Source organism: Panthera onca, chromosome D3 (genome assembly GCF_046562875.1).
Source record: "Panthera onca isolate mPanOnc1 chromosome D3, mPanOnc1 haplotype 2, whole genome shotgun sequence".
Classification (NCBI taxonomy): domain Eukaryota; kingdom Metazoa; phylum Chordata; class Mammalia; order Carnivora; family Felidae; genus Panthera; species Panthera onca.
The window spans coordinates 33,691,376-33,715,460 of NC_138350.1; the positions used below are offsets into that span (position 1 = coordinate 33,691,376).

The window sequence follows — 24,085 nt, forward strand, 5'->3', positions numbered from 1 at the left end:
TCAACTAGGTATGAAACCAGGATGCACCCAGAACTTTAAAAGGAAGTCCTTTTTACAAGCCCTGGGTAAACCCAGATAACCAACCATTTGAGTGACCCTGCTTTTCCATTCTCCTAGCCTAATTTCTAGATGCAGTGAGCCTGCAAAACCCTAGGCACCCTGGGGCACCTGGGTTGAGCCCAGTTGAGCATCTGACTCTTGATTTCAGCTCAGGTCATGATCCAGAGTCATAGGATCAAGCCTCATATCAGGCTCCATGCTGAGCATGGGGTCTGCTTAAGATTCTCTCTCCCCCTCCGCCCCTCTCCCTCACTTGTGCGTGTGCTTCCTCTCTAAAATAAATAACATGGAAAAAAAGAAAAACCCTAGGCACCCTACCCTGGACCCCAATAAAGGCAGAGCCCCGGTTCTGCTCTATATTTCTCACTCCCCTCCTCTCTCCCTCTTCCTCCCCACCAGTGACCTCACTGTGCGGCCCTAGGCGTGTTGTGCATCCTTCAGGACTTGTGAGTAATAAACCTTGATGTTTCGAAGTTTTCTGGTGGTTGCTGCTGAGGTGCATCTTGCAATCCTAAAAAGGACCACAAGGGCCAGCCCAGCCACAACGTTGGTTGCAGCTGGGGAAATGTCTGTGAGAGCTCACCACCAGACGTACTGGCCCAGATGAGGCCCTCAGGCATCCATAACCAAGAGTGCCACTATTAATAGACTAAGATCCACACAACAATGGAGTTAAAGTATCCTAACTGCACTCCATTCAGAAAGGGGTAAAGAATTCATTTATATTAGACTTTAGTGAGTCAGGGAAGGGGATTATCATTTCTATAATAACCACTAAAAGAACACTAAAGCAACATGTAACTAACAAACTAACAGAAGAGAGGGCTGAATTTTTAAACATATTAACCTAAAGAAAAGCAATACAAGAAAGAAGAAGGAACATAAACAGGAAGGCAAATGGAAAACAAATAGGAAAAAGGGTAGATTTTAACCAATTATATCAGTAATTACACTAAATGTAAATGTACATTTCAATTCAAAGACAAAGATTATCAGCTGGAATGGGAAAAAAAAAAATACTAATGCTTACAAGAGCCATGCCTTAAATATAAGAGTATAGAAAGATTGAAAGGAGGGGAAGGATTAAGCATGCAAACAATAACTAAAGGAAAGCTGGCATATCTGTCTTAATATTACAGACTTTAAGGCAAGAAACATCCCCAGAGATAAAGAAGAATTTCATAATAATTTGCCTAATAGAAAATAATCATTTTACCAATGTTTCGATAAGGAAGGAGTCAAGCCATAGAGTGGGAGAAGCTACTTTTCATGCATCTATATGACAAAGGACTCTTAAATTTGGAATATAGGAAGGACTTCTACAAGTAAATAAAAAAAAAAAAGAAGATAGTACAATTATTTTTTAAATAGGCAAAAATCTTTTTTTTAATTTTTTTTTAACGTTTATTTATTTTTGAGACAGAGAGAGACAGAGCATGAACGGGGGAGGGTCAGAGAGAGGGAGACACAGAATCTGAAACAGGCTCCAGGCTCTGAGCTGTCAGCACAGAGCCCGACGCGGGGCTCGAACTCACGGACCGCGAGATCATGACCTGAGCCGAAGTCGGCCGCTTAACCGACTGAGCCACCCAGGCGCCCCAATAGGCAAAAATCTTAAACAGGCGCTCTACCAGAAAAAAATATATCCAAATGGTCACTAGACCTGTAAAACGATACTGAATTTTAGTAGTAATCAGGGAGGTGCTAAGGGCATACCCCCACTTAATGGCTAAAATTAAAGACAGACATGCCAAGTGCCAAATGGTTGGCAAGAATATGGAGCATACGAAACTCTCATACCCTGCTGAGTGAGTGTATATGTTGGAACTGACCTTTGAAAGCTGTGTGATGATATACACACCGAAGTTCAACATGCACATCCCCTATGACCAAGCAATTGCACTCAGATACATAGGCAACAGAAATACGTGTACATGACCACCGCAGACATGTTCAAGGCAACTTTATTCATAACATTCCAGAAAAGGAAGCAATCAAAACACCCGGCAACTAGAGAATGAATTAATAGGGTGTCTATAGTATATCTATACAATGAAATTCTGCCTATAAATGAATGAAAAAGGGTGAACTTGTACACCATACAGCAACCTTGATGTACCTCAGCAGCGCAGGTGAATCACAAAAGCATGACGTGAGAGAAGGAAGACAGTGGTCATGTGGAGGGAAGGCAGTAATGACTGAAAGGAGACTCTAGGAGTTTCTGGAATGTTCTGTTCCTTGATCCTGTAGCTGGTTACACAGGTAAGTTCAGTTGTAACAAGTTCTTGTGTTGTACGCCTAACAGACATGCACTTTTCCGTGGGGGTGTCGTTCTTCAATTTAAACAAGAAGTTTGTTTTCAGTGAGTCTAAGCTATCTCGCAAGAGGAAGACTCTCTGGAAGTTTGCATCTTTCTCAGAATCCGTGATCAACCGCGTAGCTGGGCTGGGCCCTTATCCCAGGGCAATGGACGTTCGGCAACCCCTCACTCTCAGGTTCTTCCCAGACCCGGCTTTTGGGTTTGGGTTTATGATGAGCCAGTTTCTCTGTCACTAACACGCAGACCAACATAAGGTCCTGGGGCAGCAAACGGACTCAGGCTGAGGAAAGTAGGGTAACCAGTGGGGGGTGGGGGGATGGGGTGGCAAAAAGCCCTTGATTTTTGAGGGTAGCCCTACCCTGTGTGTGTTGCAAAATTACATTCTCTAGTAATTGAAGCACTAATTGGATTGAATCGCAACAGGCATGGGTCAGGAAAACAAAACAAGACAAAACAATAATAATTGTATCTGCTGGCATGGCAGAACGATGGCATTGGCCCCCTCACACCACTTTCCGTTATTTGTTTCTTAAGTGAACAGCTGAATGCCCGGGTTAATGACCTCAAATTACTGCGGTGGGAACCTCACTGTGAATTTGTTTGGGTCTTCAGCTGGTGAGACCTGGTGAGCAACAGACAATGGGAGGCGACCCCGGTTCCCTGAAACCAAATTGGCTATTATCCAAGTTAGAGACTTAGGGTCCAGGGCCATATGTGTCCTACGTCCCTCTTCAGCAGCCTGCTGGGCCCTGCCCCCCTCCCCCCCCCGCCCCGGACTTGGTGTGGAAGCTGTCACTGACACACTGAAAAGTGTCGCTTCCAGAAAGACAACCTGGTGGGGAAGCGGAGGCCCCCGACCCCATGGAGGAGTAGAGCGAATTGGGGGCTTTCGGTTATGTGAAGCCCCAGGCCCTGGTTTTAGGGATAAGGGCTGGTGTAGCTGGAGGACTCTCTCTCTCTAACTCAGGGAGGGATGCCGCGGTGAGAGAGTTGACAAGGAGACAGCAAAGGATAAGATGAGAGGGAGCCGAGCCCAGTCTGCAAAAGCAGAAGCGGCAGGAGGCTTTAAGAGCTGGAGCATCGGTCGGCGACCCGAGGCTGGGTGCTGTGCAAAGGTGCGGCATCTCTGTCCGCTGCTCTCGGCAAATCGGTGATAAAAGCCTATTACACACAATGCCCTGTGGCAGCAGTGCCTGGGAAGAGGGAGTTCCAGTTCCCGTGTGGGAGGAGCCAGAGAAGAAAAAGAAGCAGCCTCACCTCGGAGGGGAGAGAAAGAGAACCGTGTCACCGCAGGACGGTGGAGCAAGGGTGGGCCAGGAGGGCAGCCGTGCACCTGCCAGGCCGCACTCATGGGTCGTGGAGAGGATTTGGTGGGAAGACACCAAAAACGTACCAGCATAGTGGCTGGGACCCAGTCAAGAAAAGGGAGTGATGATTATCTTTCTTGCTCCTTGAAGTACCCTCCTTAGTCTGCCTTCTTCGTAAGTCCCAGCTGGCTAAGCAACCATTTTCTTCAACACATCCACCCCCAGGCTTTCTTCCTGTCATCCCTGCCCCTTCCCTAGCTCCCCCAGGAGAATCCTTCTTTAAACACAATATTTTTTATATATATATATATGTATGTATTTATTTTGAGAGAGAGAGAGATCATGTGATCAGGGGAAGAGCAGAGACAGCAGGAAAGAGAGAATCCCAAGCAGGTTCCACACGTCGGCACAGAGCCCAACACAGGTCTTGAACTCACGAACCGTGAGATCATAGCCTGAGCCAAAAATCAACAGTCAGACGCTTAACTGAGTGAGCCACCCAGGTGCCCCTAAAGATAGTATTCTGCCTTCAGACCCAGCCACTTCCCACAGTTGCCCATAGGTGTCTACAATACCCGAAGGGTTTTCACTCTGAGGCTTGGGTGTAGAACTTGCTCATTATGAGGTCTTGGAGCCAGAAGAAGAATTTTGCCACACGGCTAATACCTAATTAACACGAGTAACCGGACGACCTGCAAGAAAGATGTTTTCCCGTCAGTCAAGCACTCTCACACCTTGGAGAATTTAAGCTTTGTTACTCGACTTCTGCTTTCTATTTTGACATCTCCCCAGTAACATTTTAAAACATCATCAGCTGGAGGCAAGCCCCCCTGCGCCCTGATCAACCTGGTTTTGCACTTTTTGAGAGGGTGACACTGAGACAAGCTCTGTTCCCTAGATCAATACTTTATTAGGTTGAAATCTGCAGATGAAAAGGGCTGGCGAGGTGGTGGTGTTGCCTGCCAGGAAATCTGTGAAAACTATTTTCTTCTTTGCTAAGAGGTAAAATATTTATGTCTTTAATAAGCACAGCGACTGAGACATAAATGTACTTATAAATAGCTACACCAAAAATGTGCATATACGTACTACTTAAAAGGAGCATGAAACCCTCCATGTATTCTGATTCCTCCCCAGCCCATGGCCCGTGGGGTGCAAGATAGCTGCCTCCATAAACTTCAGAACAACTCTGTGTCTTCCACAGCCACCGGGCCTTGAGAGGGGAGGTCTCTAACTCCCCTATTTGTCACGGACACCCTTCTTGCAATGTCCCTAAGATAGCTATGGTGCTTTCAGAACAGGTAGAGGCAGTGGCCCACCTACGCGTTGCTTCTGCTGTGGAGGCACTGAACCGTCGGCCTCTTGCCAGGGGTCGGGGTGACCAGGAGGCCTGGGCATCAGGCAAGCTGGCTATGTGTCAGGTGGAGATTCTGGCTGTGTGTGCCTATCCACGTAGAGGCATCCTTCACAGGACCTTTCTGAGCTCCGTCAGAACAATTATAAGGCTGTGCAAACACACACACACACACACACACGACTGTCTAGTGGACAGGTCAGAATAAAGCAGTCATCTTACCATAACCACCAAACCACTCAGTACAGGGAGCTCAGATTACAGGGACTGTGAAACCTGAGTAAAACTTGAAGGACCCAGGACACTTTCACCAGCCAATCTCCCTTCTTTACTGCTGAGTTAATGGCGATGTGAAAGAAAACGTGTGCTGGCACCAGGAACAGTTATGTGACCCAGGTGCTATGGGCTCAGCAGATCCCAGCCGGGATCACACGTAAAGCTCACCGGACAGAGGGTGCTGAGGCCATTAAAGGTCTTGAAAGAGATTTCACTGCCATGGAAAAGTAAATAAACACAGCTCAATAAAGAATACATAGGTGTCTAGAATTCTTCAGGAGATGGCCAAGTCCCAAAGCACTCTGGGAAGCATTTTTGGCATTCAGTGTCTGCTCTGTGTGCATGCACACATCATCTCTCTGGGAGAGGTTTGGGCACATCAAATAAAGCCCTCCAGTTCCCTGATTTATAGGTGGAGTGGCCTTTGAGTTGGCCCTTATCCACACCCAGAGGTTAATCCTGTGATTTTTCATATGCAATTGAGTGGAGTGGGGGGTGATATAAAATAACCCCCAAGCCAAACACACAAGTCCTCACTGAAAAGTACAAGAACATAAACAGATCTTTATTTGACACACGAGTAGCCATAGTGCTTCTATTTAGACTTGGACCCAGGAAATTTTATGTGCAAGTTTTCAAATGAAAATGTTTTGTGAAAATTTTCAACAGACAAAGCATTGTTAAAATATTTTATTTAAAAAAAAATTTTTTAATGTTTATTCATTTTTCAAAGACAGAGAGAGACAGAGCACAAGCAGGGGTGGGACGGAGGTGGGGGGGAAACACAGAATCTGAAGCAGCCTCCAGGATCCAAGCTGTCAGCACAGAGCCTGACGCAGGGCTCAGACTCATGAACCGTGAGATCATGACCTGAGCCGAAGTCAGACACTTTAACGGACTGAGCCACCCGGGCGCCCCTAAAATATTTTCAAGTGAGAGATAAGTCCTAAACCAAAAGTTGGTGATTAAGAGTTTAATCATCTTCCATTTTAAACACTAAAACACATAATTATATATTGTTCTTACATAGTCCTACAGATATTTTTAGGATCTTTCCAATGTATCCCTGAGGTTCCCAAGGGAGGGTCTCTGCCTCTACCAATGAGATCGGACACAAACCTGTCACAGATGGGGCTTCAGGGGAGCAGGGATGTACTTTCCTCCAAGCTGTCCAATAAGGAAAACATGCATAATTGTCAGGAATGGGATAGAATTATCAAAGGCATATAAGTTACAAAAATCATAGAATGTACTTTTCCATTCTATTGTTTTGCAACAATGAAAAGCTGCAACTTTCATCAGGATGACCAACAGAAGCTACAAGCTCTCTGGGGCAAGACAACAGTCAATACTGCCTCAGGCCACCTGGCTGGTCTGCCTGCCACGTGGACACACACACACACACACACACACATCAACTCTCACACAACTTTGTTTTGCTCCACAGACATTTTACCTCTCCTAGTAATGGGATATCTTCATGGGGGTCAGCAGGAGTTTCTTTCTGGATAAATTGACATAATGGGAAACATTGTCCAAATTCCTTGGTAGCGATCTTTCCAGAGCAATGGTTTCTGTGTGGCATCCATTCTCTCATGCTATCACTCTCCTTGGGCTCCAGCTCCCTCTGTCCCCACCCCATTGTTGCCTCCCCTGACCTGGGTCTGGATTTTTGAGAAAGACTGGACACATATCACCTGTGAGCCATGGTTACGAGCAACACCAGTGCCTCCAATCACAAAACATGGTTCAGAACCATGGATGGCAGGACTCAGGTGGAGGTGGCAAGTCATATACACGTACTTGCCTGTAGATGAGTTAAATACTCGTGTGGGTACATGCGATGACAGATAGATAGACAGATAGAAAGATAGATAGATAGATAGATAGATAGATAGATAGATAATAGAGATAGATAGGTAGATAGATATAGATGATAGATGGATAGATAGATCTCCTTAGTAAATCGATTATATAGATAGATGATAGATAGATAGATAGATAGATAGATAGATAGATAGACAGGTATCCTTAGGAAATAGATGACAGATAGATTAGATAGATAGATGATAGATAGATAGATAGATAGATAGATAGATAGATAGACAGATCTCCTTAGGAAATAGATAGGATAGATAGATAGATAGATAGATAGATAGATAGATAGATAGATAGATCTCCTTAGGAAATAGATAGACTAGATAGATAGATAGATCTCCTTAGGAAATAGGATAGATAGATAGATAGATAGATAGATAGGTAGATAGATAGCTAATAGAGATAGGTAGATAGATATAGATGATAGATGATAGAGAGAGATAGAGACACATATACATACATACATACATACATACATACATACATACATACATACAAAGGCAAGTTAAATAATACGTATATGTAGTTGACCCTTAAACAACATGGGTTTGAACTACACAGGTCAACTTAACACAGATTTTATTTTCAATAAATATACTACAGTCCTGTAAATGTATTTTCTCTTCCTTTGATTTTCCTAACATTTTCTTTTCTCTAGCTTACTTTGTTGTAAGAATACTTTATCATATTGTAACAATATAACACATATCACATACAAAATATGTGTTAATCAACTTTATGTTATCGGTGAGGCTTCTCTGGTCAACAGTGGGCTTTTAGTAGTTAAGTTTTGGGGGAGACAAAAGTTATACGAAGATTTCTGACTGAGTAGGTGCATAGCACTCCTAACCCCCACATAGTTCAAGGGCCAACTCTATGTGTAAATTGTCTAAATTATATTATTCCTGTGTCTATGTTTGAATACTCAACAACTCTAAGCAATGGATATTTGGCTTCTGTTTGCTGAGACAACTGAATCTAAAATTTATCATTTATAACTTTAGTAAAACCCTACTGTCTGTTCTTTCCCTAACTTAGGAATGTCATTAGAATTTTTCTTACACCTCACTACACATTTGAGTCAGAGAGAAATTTTCCTACAAAAGGTAACTAGGAATTGGAAGGAATCAAGAATAAGGATGCTTTTGGTATGCACTTTGGAAAAAAGATTTCCTAACACAAAAGGCATGGATTCGTGAGAGATGAAAGATGGCAGCTGATGTGTGTCGCCTACAAAGGGAAGGGGGAAAAAAATGGTGGTCAAGACCTGGGTCAAAGAGTTTTCCACATCAACCGCTTGGTTGATTCATCTACCCAGGACTTGGGTAAAAATAACAGCAATGATAATAATACGTAATGTTGATTGAACACTTCCATTTTCCAGGCACTCTAGGGAGAACTTTTTCTATGTTAACTCACGTAGGAAAACATTGTGGAAGATTTTGAGATTACCGAAGAAGCCAGAAGAGATTGCTGAACACCTTTTCATTAGACTAACAGACACTCCTCTGAGGATGTTTGACTTTGACTAGACTGTTTCACAACTCAGTAGAGATGAAGATTAACTGAGAGTAACGCGACTTACTCCTATCCACAGAAATGTAGATTGTATCCAATGGAATGCCGTTGATTACAGCCCCGTGGATATTGACCAGTTTTGCCAGCTTTGCATCCACTTCTAAATTCACTTCTTCACTCCTTATCTGATTCTAGATGTGTGCCCCTTGAACCGGTCCTAACATCCAGTGAATCTCACATGTGTCTATGAGCTAAGTACAATATTTGAGACATGTTCATTTTGAAATTATATGAGAGTCATGGTTTGATTGTCTTTCAAAACTTAACCTTTAACACTCATCTCATCTTTGGAATAGTACTATTAATGATGGGAGCAGGGTTTATGGGGGCCTTCCAGCAAGTGGAGAAGGAGACACAGTGAACCACCAACCCATACACAGATTCAATCACTTTATACACACTCCTTCATAATACATGATACTTCTTCTCCAGCACCCCCACCTATAGAAGTAATGAGTGAACAGGAACTTAGTTAGAAGACAGCCCACTCCAAAGTTGGGAAACTACGTGCTTCGGCAGATATTTCCTATGTTGAAAGGAATTGTCGCTTTCTGAAATGTTAGTCAACCTCCTATGAAGAAGGCCTCCTCCTTTCTCTACAAGAGTCTTTTAACTGTTTGAAGGCAAATACGTGATATGCCCACAGTCTTCTCCAGCACAGAATACATCAACCTCTTCCTTATTTGAGATGATTTCAAGACCTCCTCACTATCTTGAGCCTTCTTGTGGCGCTCCGGCTCACAATATCCATCTAGAAACATGGCACCTAGAGTTGGAAACAATAGTCTGACCCACCCAGAACATCGTTCCTGTGATCTGAGTCCTACAAATGTGTGGGACGCTAAGGAGCCCCGGGTCTACAACATGAAGGGTGCCTATGATTTGCTAAAATTCCTTCATGTCAATGAAGCTGGCCCCAGTTCTTCTTGCCTTTCATACGTACTCACTATGTAGAGCCGAAGATTTTTTTTTAATATGTATGCTTACTTATTTCTAGTTAGATTCATCAAAAGCATTCATCCTGAAGCAATTAGTAACCTCTTCGTTCAATTTTTACCGAACAAAAAAAGATGCTGCTACCTTCTGTTTATGTTGAATTGTCTTTCTATTCACAAATTAACTCGAATGATTAAAATTTATCAAACTCTCTATTTGATTTAATACCCTATAGTCTGATTATTCCAATGCGATAAGGAATTCATTTTGACACTAAACTACAAATCAATCAATATTTATGGCTACTCTTCATACTTGTTTAGGAATTCATGCTGATGAATTACACATTTTTTTGACAGTTCTTTCCCTAGAAAGCTAGCCCGTTGTGGGAATCCAGTGTGGTGATGACAAGAATCCATGGGTCTGAGATGCTAACAAAGCTGTGAAGATTATCCCAAGGAAAGAAATACCCTCAAAGACCCTTGGGCCTGTAATTAAAGTGATCAACTACCCACTCCCGTAACTCTCCGTCTCCCAGCCCCTGGCCAGGCCAGCCCGTGAAAGCCTAACCTGTAATCAGAATGGGGGAAAAAATAACAAAGCCGAGAACAGGAAACTGTTGATATCTTCTCTACCAGATGTCCCTCTGCTCACTGAAGTTTCAAAAACACGGGAGCTTTAAATCTGACTTCTTTCCTTACAGAGCTCCCAGCCCACCCTCCCTGCTGAGCTCATTCGAGGGCAAACACCCGGGCCCCTCCCTGAAGGTTACTAGCACAACGTTATCCTTGTTTTTCAGCCATTGTTAATTATGCACATGGCGCACTCAAGCTCTATCACATTTTGCCAAAATAACTGTTGGATAAAGGAAAACTACGGTCAGCTCGCTATTTCATTGATCTTCATGATCTCCAGACACTGATTTTTTTTTTTAACCACATTGATTTAAATAAGGACGTTTTGACATCCTGGAGAGACAGAATCTAAATTCTTCGATGTTCTTCACTATAAACATATCGCTTATCGTATGAGTTCTTCATGACATGTAAAGGCCCCTTTGATACTGTATAACCATCATAATCATGGGGAAACAGATATTGAAAGAGGAGGCCATAGGCCAAAGGTCACTAGCAAGGTCAGGGATGAAATCAGATTTAAGAGTGAAAGTTTCCACTTTGTTAGTCATTATTCCCCAGCGAGACTCCAGAACATCCTGTTAGATCTTGTTATGTCTACGTTCAAAGCGAATTTCTATCCTTAGCAAGCAAGGAAACCATCTGAGCAACATCGCAGAATTCAATTATCCAATTTGATTATTTGGGGTATAGAAATGTGGATAACTTTCTCCATGTCAAGTAACAGCCTCAATGTTTCTCTTTAGTTAAATCTGGCTAATTCCTTACACCTAAAATGAGTTCCTAGTTCGCTATTGATTTCATTCCCTCGGGCGAGCCAGAGACAGGAAATTCTGACAGAACCCCTTGACCATCTGCTCTGCACACCTAAGCATTCAATTTCTGAGTGAACAGCATGTATATTCATTTGTGTACCACTTTAGCTGATGTCTGGAAATCCCCTTCACACACACACGAGAGCCTTGGGTGGGCAGTAAAGAGTTTATTTGAACAGAGAACCAAACTGACACCCTTAACACAATGATGTAGCAATAAGGTTAGAGCAGTCACTTGGCTACTCCAACCTGTTAGAAAAAAAAAAAAAAAAAGTGGAAAACTGTGCCAGTGGCTTCCATGGAGCAGACCAATCCACAGCCCATAGAGAGTACTCAGGGAGATGACAAGAGCTCCCTGGTGACAAAGCTGTCGTCAGGACAGGGCTGGTCCAGGAGTTCACAAGAGCTAAGGAGCAGGCCATCCATCACTCACCCTGGCCAACGGAACAAATAAACCATTTCTTGTTTCCTTGAGATGCTTGCAAAAAGAGCTCCTGGGCCCCAGCGTGCACAGAGCGAGCTGCTCAGAGCCAGTTGTGTCCAGGCCTCTCAGATCAAAGATGGGTTTGGGGCAAAAGGAAGTTTTGAATTTGACAGGATTTTCCTGGACACGTTCGAAACAGGAATAACGTGACAGGCCAGGAGCAACAAACTCAACCGCATGAGGTTCTTTTTTTTTTTTTTTTTAATTTTTTTTTAACGTTTTATTTATTTTGAGACAAAGAGAGACAGAGCATGAACGGGGGAGGGGCAGAGAGAGAGGGAGACTCAGAATCGGAAGCAGGCTCCAGGCTCTGAGCCATCAGCCCAGAGCCCGATGCGGGGCTCGAACTCACGGACCGCGAGATCGTGACCTGAGCTGAAGTCGGCCGCTTAACCGACTGAGCCACCCAGGCGCCCCCGAGGTTCTTAAGGGCGACGAGGTTGGGTGCGTGGGGGCAAATTCTTCAGGGTCCGAGGTGGTCCTGGTTTAAAGAAAAGCTTCAAGGCTGAAGACTGGCCCTCAGCACAGTAATCCACAAAGCTTGTGGTGAGACTTAGAAGTACAAGGAGGGAGGAGGGGAGGCAGATTAAAGTAAGCAAACGAATTCTTTGACATATGCCTTATGAGTTTTGACACTTTGATAGGAAGAATCTGTTACAGTGCTTAAAAGTTCCAAGCTCACCCCGCAGGGTATAGGGGAAAGGAGCAAAAAGTTCAAAGAGAATAATTACCTGTTATTGATGTATTATATTTAAAGACCCTGGCTGAGGATTAAAGACACTCTCAAGGCCGTTAACAGCCTGCAGTAAACAAGTCATGTTTCAGAGAGGAGGAGGAGGAAAGAATTTCAGAAGGATTTCCTCCATCAGTCTGGAACCCTCTGTAGGTAAGGCAGAGGATGCATATCTGCCTTCCACAGAAGGATACATTTCAGACCAGAAAAAAGAGTCATCAGATACTCCCGGAGCTTTGTCTTGGTCCCTGGGGTTTCCTCCTGTGAGCTTTATTCTCTTTCAAGGACTTTGTCTTACTAACCATTATATTCCTGGCACCACAGAAGGATGCGCAGCCAGTAGGGACGCAATGGATTTTAGGTGGCTGGGGGTGGGGGATGGGGGGCGTGGGGGCGGGGGTTAGTGGGTGGTTTCCTAGTTGAACCCAATTCCTTTTCTGTTTACACTTTAAGTTAAAAATGGGGTGCCTAGGGGGCTCAGTTGGGTGAGTGTCCAACTCTGGATTTCAGCTTAGGTCATGATTCCAGTGTCGTGGGATCGAGCCCTACATTGGGGTCTGTGCTGAGTGTGGAGCCTGTTTAGGATTCTCCCTCTCTCTCCTTCTGCCCCTCTCCCCTGCTGGTTATGTCTCGAAAGAAGAGAGAAAGAAAAAGAAGAAAGAAAGAAAGAAAGAAAGAAAGAAAGAAAGAAAGAAAGAAAGAAAGAAAGAAAAGGAAAAGAAAAGAGAAAGAGAAAGAGAAAGAGAAAGAGAAAGAGAAAGAGAAAGAAAGAAAGATTGTATCACTGAAGTAACTGGTGGGCCACCAGACCAGCACATCTTCCCTGGCACAGGCCTAGAGAAGGGATGGTCTCTCCCGAATAGTCCCCCAGAGGCAACCACTGGGTATCTCCCCGAAGGATGTACTTGATGGTCCCCTGTTCCTGTTTCCCCTTCTGCGGTATCTGATCTCTCAGCTGAGGACTATTATTCTAATGAAAAACACTTCCAGGAAATCAGTCCAAGACAGATTTAATTTGATGTGGAAAAGAATTTCAAATGCACATTATGTCCATCGGAAATTATGACCAGCTTTAGCTTTCAAGTACCCAGATCTGAAGATGCCACAGAGCTTTGAAGGACACAGGGAGGAGTACTTCCTTGTTTTTTGGGTTTGGCTGGTTTTTTGTTGTTGTTGTTGTTGTTGTTTTCTTTTTTTCAGGAAAAACTGAAGAAGAAAAAGAGGAGACATCCTTCCCCTCCTCCCGGGGAAAAGCCAGTTCTGATCCACATAATCACAACCTTTGCACGGGCCGTGCCTAGCTGTGTGCTGAAGCCACAAGGCTACGTGTGGCTGCTGGAGTCTGCCTGGAAGAGCCCAGCCTGCACAGGAAGAGTGCATCTGGTCCCCAGAGGCCACCTCTCTCAACCCACACTCTCCTATAGCACTCCCCTGCCCAGGAGCCCTCGGCCTCTCTACCTCAAAGCTCTGAGCTGAGAATCGAGACATCCCCAGCCCCTCTTCACTTGACTTTCCAAATCCAGTCCCCGCATGTGCCCTCAACAAACCATGCCCTGTATCCTGCAGGTTTGTCCAAAGCTTGTCACCAGACGACACTTCACGGAGCCGTGGCCAATCCTTCTCTCCGCCCCTACCACCCAGAAGGGGACAATTTCTAGAGCAAAAAGGGACCTAATCAGCACAGTACCTAAGTTCCAGGATAACAAAATAGAAAGATTAGATGTACTTACGTGCCACTGCCTCTCATCTCTCAGTTTTTCAAGACCCAACCTCAAGGTCCTTGTTAGTTGCGCTTCCTGTGTGCTGGGCTCAGAGGATACACAGTCAGATCAGGCAAGGTTCCTGCCCTAGAAATTCACATTGGTGAACGCACCCTGGCGCACGCTCTCTCTCCGTTTATATATTTTCTTATTGTGGCAAAATATATATAACAAAATTTGCCATTTTAAGCATTTTTAAGTGTTCTATTCAGGGGCATTAATTATATCCACAGTGTTGTGCAATCATCACCACTGTGTCCAAAACTTTTCGTCATCCTGCACAGAAACTCTGTACCCATTACGCAATAGCTACCCCCCCCTCCCCTCCCCCAGCCCCTGGTAACCTCTACACACTTTCTGTCTCTCTGTCTCTCTGAATTTGCCTATTCTACATATCCCATGTAAGTTGGAATTGCACAATACTTTTCCTTTCTTGTCTGGCTTATTGCACTTAGCATAAGGCTTTCGAGGTTCATCCATGTTGTGTATGTATCAGATTTTCATTCTTTTTTAAGACTGAATAATTCCCCCTTGTGTGTACGTCCCCCCCGCCCCCATTTTGTGTGTCCGTTCGTCTGTCGGTGGACACTTGGCCTGCTTCCATCTTTTGGCTGCTGTGAAAAGGGCGCCTATGAACATGGGTGTAGAAGTATCGTCTTGAGTCCCTGCTTTCAATTATTTCAGGTACATACCTAGGAGTGGGGCTGCTGAGTCATCTCTCCATTTATATTTGAGGGACCAATGAATGAACGACCGTTGTCAGCACAGACTCCAATTTGTGCAAAGGCACTAAAGCACAGCACAGCCCGCGTAACTGTGCTGCCAGAAGCTGTTCGGAATGGCTCCTCCGGGGGACCCGCAGATGAGGCCACAGGGGCAAGAGCTCTCCCGAAAACCCACCGTTTTCATCTTCTGAGTGTGCTTAATCTGACTAAACTCCCAGGAACAGCCACAACGGGACTGGTTCCCAAATATTCCTCTTCCTTGACATCCAGGACAGAGGTCACCCAAAGAAGCAAACCACCCATGGACCGTTGACAAAGCGGCCTTAGCCCCACCCCTTTTTCTGTCCATCCAGAAAGATCTCAAGCTAAGGAGACATGTTCTTTGGGAACAATCATTCTTATGTATAAGGAGAGACCAACGTTCAGCATTTTACTCTGAACAACTCTGTGGCCCACACCTCAGTCAATAGAAGCAAGTTACCAGAGGTGCAAGAATCTTCTGCAGCCTCTGTCTTGTGGATGCACCCCACGTGGATCAGCTGACTTTAGTGATGAGCTCCATTAGCCAGGGCAAAAATATGGGAAAAGAGGGGGCTGGGAGAGGATGACGTTTTCATTTTTCAGATAAAGACTGAGAAGTGGCCCCCAGGGGTAGAGTGGAGGCAGAGGACAGATCTCCAGGGAAAGGTCAGCCTGGAGAGACAGATATGAGAGTCATGGACACACAGGATGAGACAAACCAGCTAGGGATATAGCTTCAGAAAGAAAGAGTACCAAGGCCAGAAGTCTGAAGAATTCCATCTAAGAGATAAGTCATCGGAGGGAAGGATAGCAAAAATTAGCGGTCAAGGGAAGCCGTTCAGGGAGGGGTGATCGACAGAACCCAGCAGCACTGAGGCACGGTGCAAGGTAAGGATGCCATGGGGTCTGAGAGCTGGGAGCAGTCTCAGGAGAGCAGGAGGCACTATAGACATGTTGAATAGGGAAGGGAAGGGATGCAGTGGATTCCAAATGGCCGCCACATTTGATAAACGATGCAACCCATGGTAGGTGCTCAAATGTCTGTTGCATCTGTAAATGAGGGAATAAATACACACTTGGAAAGAAGTAAGTAGAACTATTGTCACTGCTGAATATATGACCGTCTATATTAAGAGTGGGAGGGGCGCCTGGGTGGCTCAGTCTGTTAAGCGTTCAACTTCGGCTCAGGGCGTGATCTCTAGATTCACGAGTTCAAGCCCCACATCCGGCTCCGTGCTGACAGCTCAGAGCCTGGAGCCTGCTTCAGATTCTGTGTCTCCCCCTCTCTCTCTCTGCCCCTCCCCTGCTCCATGCTCTGTTTTTCTCTCTCTCTCAGAAAAAAAAAAATAAACATTAAAAATTTTTTTTAAAAGAGTGGGAGATGGGCATATTTACAATCGCTAATTAGTTACAGAAAAGCCTCGAGTTTTTTTTTCAAGCCAGATGAACACTATTTAGTGATAGGACAGTAAAGTCGCCCATACTTATAATGAATGCAGCGAATCAGACCACGAAGTACACTAGAAGGTGATTATTAGATACTCGGGGCTTTGAAGATCTGATGATCTGGAAGAGTAGACCTTGTTCTGACTCGGGCCCACCTCACTAAAGGCAGAGCCAATAGTCTAAATACTTTTGGGTTATCTCACATGTTTAAGAATACGGACGAAAACAGAAAAGATGAGGACCATCGAGAGGCCAACCATCTGAATTATGGGCTGGTTTACCTCAGAATATTAAACTGAGAACCTTCCTTCAATCCTCTCAGGGGCCATGAGCTGAGGAGTGTGATGAACCCAACTCCGTGCACTGGACATAAGGAGAAATGAAATAAAATGAACACCAATCTCCCACATTACAAAACAAAATACCTCACATCCTTGTATCCTGCTTTGGCTCCAGAGTGGGTCTTACTGATAACCTGGGACTATCTCCAGAAAGACTGGAGTCAAGACACACAGAACCAGTGTTCCTCTGGGGGGTCCCGCACACCTCTGTCACTTTGAAAGGAGTGGCGGGGCGGGGGTGCGGGAGGCCTAGGTAATAGACCCTCCGAACTGGCCCTCCTCCCTCCAACCTCCTTATCTCGGTTCCACAAGTCTGTCAACTTACTCCTCCGAAAATGCTTTTTGCATCCTATGGCTCTAGACCTCAAGTCTTCAGTGAGTTCTTATTTGTATTTAAAAAAACAACGCAAACTCTTTAGGCTAATGCCATGCTAATTCTCGATTCCCTAGATTCTTGTCTTAACGGTCTTCTATGAATTCTCCAACCAAACTGACCGGCCATTTGTCCTCCAGAAACTCAACCAGGCGGTCCTGCCTCGATGCCGTGTCTCATGGGAGCCCCTCCCCGAAGGGTCTTCTCAACTAGTGGCTCCATCCGTGACCTTCCTCCTCACAGGAAGATACGTATCTAATCTAAGCTTCTTGGGGAGGTAGGCAGAGCATTAAGTTCTTGTGTTTCCCACTGCGTGGCATGGTGCTATTCACACAAAGGCTCAGGAAAAATAATTGAATGCATGAATAGAAAAGTGAATATGAATAGGGGCACCTGGGTGGCTCGGTCGGTTAAGCGTCCAACTCCATTCAGCTCAGGTCATGATGTCACCACTCGTGAGTCTAAGCCCTGCATTGGGCTCTGTGTGCTGACAGCCCGCAGCTCCAAGCCTGGAGTTTGCTTCAGATTCTGTCTCTGTCTCTGCCCCCTCCGCTCATGTTCTCTCCTCTCTCTCTCTCTCTCTCTCTCTCAAATAGAAATTAAAAAAAATTTTTTTAAAAAGAAGAGTGGATAAATAAAAGAGGAGCTAAATAAAATCCAAAGTTGTAATGATTTTTGGAAACTAGATGTATTCACTGGGGGGGCTTTTAACCTGCACTCAGACTTCCTCACGCAATAAAGAAATAGGCTATTTCTTATTATGACACATAACCAGAAGTGCAGCGGGAGGGAGAGTATCAGGGCCGGTTGATAAGTGACCCAGCACAGCCACCAGCAATGCAAGCCTTTCCTATTCTCCCTGTCCCACACCCACCCGGCTGGCTTCATCCTAAGCGGGTGGCCTCACGGCTGTGAGAGCGGCTGCCAGCCGCGACGGGGGTCATGGGTGTTTTTGTTCGAACCTGGTGGGAGATAGCACACTTCCCTACACGCATCCCAGGGAAGTGCCCTGCGGACGACAGCAGCTTGGACTGCAATTAGGGGTGAAGTCAGACCACTTAAGACACGTAGACTTCCCTGGACGGTTTTCTGACGAGACTAGACAGACACCCTTGCTAACAAGTTGCGCCATCTGGCATGGATGACCTCATCGAATCACCACGTGTGAGGCAGGCACGATTGCTCCCATTTCACTGAAGAGGAAACTGAGACACAGCAACGTCTCGGAACATGTTCTGCTCACGTAGGTTTCAAGCAATAGAGGCAAGATTTAAAACGTGGGTTCCTAATAACTTCATGGCTTGCAAAATGACCTAACTGGGAGGCTGTAGAAAAGTGCTACTCTCCTGTTTACCAAAGTCAAGAGCCAAGAATTCTTGCCATTAATCATTCCTTAAAGGAGAAATCAGCACCACCCCACCCACTCCACCCTCCAATAAGCAAAAACATAAAAGTGTTATTTGGGAACACTTACTTATTATCACTTCACATGCCTGAAATTAGGTAATCGGATTAAAAATTAATCATGAAAATGAACAAATGGGGACTCCAATAAAAGCTAAATAGGTGCCAGGCACTCTCTTAAGCACATGTCATGTACTTTATCATTAAATGGTCACAAAAACCCGGTGAGGTCATACTATTTCCAATTTACAGATTGAGAAAGTGAAGCCCAGGGAGGTTACATAACTTGCCTAAGGTTAACTAGCCAACGACAGGCAGAACTAAAATGTGAACCCTTCCTCTTAAAACCTATTCCAAATCCCCTCCATACATTAATAATTCTTCTATCTGTTATCTCTATCACAAACCTGATCGGGTTCCAAGCAAATTAGGAATGAGTTTCTTTTCCTGGGACAGTTTCCCATCTGTCCCAGGAAAAGAAGAAGGAGACGCCAGGTATGGCCTCTGGAAACCAGGCAATGTTGTTGAAACACCTGCTTGGACCTCCAAAGCATGCCCTCTCGAGGTGGGAGACATCACCCCTAATGGGGCACAAATTAATTCTCTGGGGCCAAAAACCACAGATATTATCATGGTTTGTGGCTTTCCAAAGGTGAATGTTACCCATCAAAAGCTTACTTCTCAGTATTTCATTTCCTTCAACAGGCAGAACTTTAATCGAAGCTATTTTTTCTCCTAAGGGAGGTGATAATGAAAAAAGTGATTGAGAAACACAGCAAGAATCCACTGGGAAGTGAACCAAGACTGAGAATGCCCCCCCCCCCCCCGGCTGTACCCACGCTCCTTCCCTGAATCTGAATCTGGGCAATGTTGGCTGCTAACCAGGTGGAGGGGATGGGGCACACTTTGGGAAGCGCTGCTTCAGACCACAGTCCCCGCCACCAGGCTGCACTCAGGATGGGGCGTGAGCAAGAGAAAATCCTTGCCGATTGCATTTTCTTTCTTGCCTTCTGAACTCAGAATGTCCTGATGCTCAGCTCTGCTCCAACCAGGCCAAGCCTGGGGGAAACCTCCACCAGAGAAGAACAGAAAGAGAAAAGCATCTGTCTGCACGGTTTTTTTGTCCCCCTTGCAATCTACACGCAGCAGCGCTACCCAGCCACCCCCTCCCCAAACACACACTCTGCCTGCCGTTAGTACATCTCGAGGGGTTTCAGGCCTGTGTCCGTGAGGATATAGGGACGGATTTATTCAGCAGGAACGTGGTTACAGACAAAGGAGAAGGAGGAGGGGAAAGAAGCAGAACTCTGCCAGGAATTCCTCTTGCAAAGGGAATCTGCCGAAGAAGATAAGGAGAAACGGAGACTCAGAAGGTGGAGTGAGTCCCCCAAGTTGCAGGGAGTTAACAGCAAGGCTGAGCACAAAACCCGGAGAGCCGAGCCAGGGTGCTCTCTGCCTATCTGCACAGCCTCTTACAGCCAGGAGTTCTTCTAATAGCACGCATTAAAAGAAAATACTCCAGAACGCTGAAATTGCCTGAGCACCAGCACCCTTTGTAAGGATTTCTGTGCTGCACATTTTCATCTCCTCCACTCGGCAGGACCACCTTCTTGGTCCAGGTTTCACCCACTCGAACCTAAGCCACCGACACTCGCCTGTAACAAAGCATTTCCAAGCTGGGGTTTTGGAGGGGGGCCGCCAGGCTATCCTTGACCACCTCCTCCCTTGCCCCTCCTCAGCCCAGTGGGTATTTTCCGAGCGCAGGCATTTGGTTTGGCCCTTGCCTAGTGTCCACAGGCGTCCTTGACTGATGAAACAGACATGTCTCCGGCGTGATTTGTTTGTTTGTTTGTTTTGCTGTCCCCTAAAGATATACATACTGGATTCTTCATGGCCGAGGATCTTAACCTCCTTCGTTTCAGACATTGCACCCAAAACTGCAAGAATCCCTAAGTGCACAGCATCTTGCTTTGTGTGGCATTTCCGCGGACATCTATAAAAATCAAATTCAAAGTTTAATTTCCATCTTTGGGACCAGTAAGTATTTTCATCAGGGATTTTTATTTCACCTAGTGATTTTTTTTTTCTTAGTGCTTTTTCTAAAAAAATATTATTTTGGATGTGAGTGGGTGTGCAAGGGCAAGGGTATGGAATGATGTTTCTTTGATTATCCCACTTAATCAACAACCCCAAGTGTCACCCCAGAGCATCTTACGCATTGCTAAACCATGTGTTCGCAATCGACAGTTGTTCTGTGAGCCGGGCTAGCAATACGTTTTTGGCTTTTGAATTCAATTTCGGCAACCTTGAGAAGGCCCAACATAGCTGGGCAGGAGTTTGAATGGCATTAGCTTAATTTGGATTCTATAGAAGCCCCTCTGTCGAGCCCCTCTTCACCCCTCTGTTCCAGGACATCCGTTTGCACGTGCACACCAATCTCTCGCTTAGTTGTGGGCCTCTTAGGCCTGGATGGATAAAGCGAAGGGAGCAAACAAGTCCACTGTCTGATTGACCGAAGCGTGTGTCTGCATGAGAAAGCCTGGGCATTTTTACACGATGAGGATAATGAAGCCGGCAAGGTTTCTGCCGAGCCCTGGCTTTTAATTAGTCAGTGACGCTTGATAAATTGCTCACCTCTTGGGCTGTATCTTCACATCCTCAGACATCTGGAGGGAAACTGGAAAGGAAACGTCCTGCTCATTCCAAAGAGCCAGATGTGTGCCATCACGCAGAAGGAATGTCCAGATGCCGGACGTCTCCACTGTATTCCTCCAAGCGAGGCTTTCCTGTAGTCTTTTGGAAAGTCAGATGAAGAACTTCTTTTTTTTTGTCTTGTTTTTTTTTTTTTAACGTTTATTTATTTTTGAGAAAGAGAGACAGACAGTGAGTGGGGGAGGAGCAGAGAGAAGGGGAGACACAGGATCAGAAGCAGGCTCTAGGCTCTGAGCTGTCAGCACAGAGCCCAACGCGGGGCTCGAACCCATGGGCCACGAGATCATGACCCGAGCCAAAGTCGGAGGCTCAACCGACTGAGCCACCCAGGTGTCCCTAGATGAAGAACTTCTAACTGAGACTTCCTGCACTTCAAACCCTTTAGCAGAGATAGGGGCATAAGTGAATAAACTCATTTTATTATGAGACTAAGGAATTCTCTCTTTTTCAAATTAGAATTCTGTGTTTAAATGGACTTCCTTACATACATGGAGTGTGTAAGAGTAATAACCTGAGTGTGTGTGTGTGTGTGTGTGTGTGTTGGTTAGAGCAGGGATTTTGAAATAAGGCTACCAGTCACTGTTACCTGAAAAGGTTTCTAGAAACACAGATCCCTGTTCCAAACTGGATCTGTTGAACTAAAGAACTGTATCTGTTGAAATTCCAATTTTGGAATTCAGAAATCAGTATTTTTTAAATGCACCCAGTTGGTTGTGGCATCAGAGCAGAGTGGCATTTGGGAACCAGAAAGTGGGGAAATTGAAGCTCAGTCACAAAGCTGGGTAAGTGGTGAGGCTGAACATCCAAGATCCCAGGCTAAAGGCTTGGTTCTCGTTCAATTACAGGCTCCTGCCTGGCCAAGGCAGACGTCATTCCCATAACACTTCCCCTCAGCCCTGAAGTCTCGTTGATTAGAGCTGAATCGGGAGATTAATCTATCCTCTGATCTAGCCCAACCTGTTTGTTTTACAGATGAATAAACTTTGACCTAAAGAGAATAAGTGACTCTTCTGGGAACACCCAGATGAGAACTTAAATTTCCTGATTTTGTCAGAGTTCTTAAAAAAGCACCACCTTTCTGGTTTAGTAACTAGCTCTCCCCATGACTTAAACATTAAAAAGTCCCCCTGGAAAGATAGCCACATTTAATGGTGCTCAATTAATTTCCTAAAAGTTCCAGGTTTAAGGATCTCTGCAACTAAGTCCTTCTAGAATCCCATAGTGCACCTGGGCTTTGTGTTTGTTTGGTTGTTTGTTTGTTTGCCGGTCTAGATAAGAAATATTTCCAAATTTATCTCAGAAGTCTGCTTTTGTGATCCCAGCTCTATGAGCGTTTCTTTAGGGGGTGAAAAGTTTTCAAATGATTACCTCGTGGCACTTGGAGACTCCAGACACATGTTTCGACAGTTTTCCCTGAGGCTCCCAACTCACATGTTGCTTACTGCTAAACTGTGAGTTAATATGACTGCTTGAGATTTAGACCTCAACAACCCGCCCACTGACATACTCTGGAAGCTTCCTCTCTCCATCCCACACCCAAGATTTGACTGTTGACACGATTACATAACTTACCTCAAACTCAGATTGCCAAGATGGGTGCATGGGGCTCCTACTGTCTTCTGAAGTGTAGCCGTGAATATGTCCGGATTCACAATTGCCTCTCAGCCTAAACGTGTGCACTGAAGGTTCAGGTCACTGAGGTGGAAACTTCACGCTGAAGACTTCTACTGAGATGTGTTTCGGTGTGTGCCTGCAGGGCAGCAAAGGTGGCGAAGGCAGACGGGTCAATGACCTGGTTCCTGCTGTGCTTCCCTGACAATGGCCAGATTTGTTCTCATTTCTTCAAGGATTTGGGGACTTTCTCCTTCTCTTCCAAGCTCGAGGTACCAACAATTCTTATTTATTAGAGAAACAACACCTCATGCAATTATGGGAAAACTAGGGAAATAAGGCTCCAAAAGAGGGATTCTTTAACTGGAACTGGAGAGGGATGGCACCAATGGACAAGTCAGTACTTGCCAGAGTTGCTGGGACCAGGCACGCCCATCTCCCAAGAGACGAGCCCGTGGAGAAGGCTGTGGAAGGCAGGTCTCGCTCACTGGTGGCCAGCAGGGCCAGCTGTCAGGAAGGTGAGTTGGAGGTGGAGTGGGACACAGCAAGGATAGTGTGGGCCCCACCAGCAACTGTCTGACGGACTCTCACTGAGGAGCAGAAAGAACAGCCCGGAATCCACTCGAGTCTCTACATTTGTCTCTTGACACATCTAACCACAACTATCTTCAGAAAGTAATGGCTGCTGCTTTCTTTCCACCTTTCAAGCATCACACGATTTCTCTTTGAGTGTGTCTAACTCACATCCACACAATGACCCTTGGGAACATATTTCCAGTGTAGCCAAGTTAACACTGCACAAAACCATCACAGCCCACCCTTTTTCAATGAGACATCCATATATACCTTTTGAAATCATTTTCTAAGCTTATTTGTTTTGACAGAGAGAGAGAGAGAGAGAGTGCACAAGAAGGGGAGGGACAGAGAGAGGGAGAGAGAGAATGTCAAGCAGGCTCCATGCTGTCAGTGCAGAGCCCAACACGAGGCTCAATCTCACAAACCGTGAGATCCTGACCTGAGCCAAAATCAAGAATTGGCCACTTAACAGACTGAGCCACCAGGCACCCCTTAGATCATGTTTAATTCCCAAGTAAGGATGATAACAAAACTACGTTTTCACCCAAAATGATGCAACTACCATCACATGACCAAAGAGAGACTAAGTCTCTCCCTAAAGCAGCATACAAAATCCTACTTGTTACTTCATCCATCTTTGGAGGGCCATGTCATGCAATCTTGTATAAGGTAAGACTGAAGTTTTTTCCTCTCATTAACCTGGTCATAACGAACCCCCAGTGATGCCATATGTGGATGCT

The 24,085-nt window shown here is 45.2% G+C and overlaps 1 long non-coding RNA gene across 5 annotated transcripts in view; it reads right to left on the reverse strand.

Moving 5' to 3' along the window:
• Positions 1–18,511: 18,511 nt before the first annotated feature.
• Positions 18,512–24,085, reverse strand: part of LOC132665752 (uncharacterized) — a 108,441-nt gene continuing 102,867 nt past the window's right edge. For all 5 annotated transcript variants that reach the window (XR_013551294.2, XR_013551290.2, XR_013551291.2 and 2 more), the window contains 3 exons: positions 22,731–22,908; positions 21,081–21,265; positions 18,512–20,439 (listed from right to left, as the gene is read on the reverse strand). This is a non-coding gene — a long non-coding RNA (uncharacterized LOC132665752). The remainder of the gene's footprint in view (positions 20,440–21,080; positions 21,266–22,730; positions 22,909–24,085) is intronic.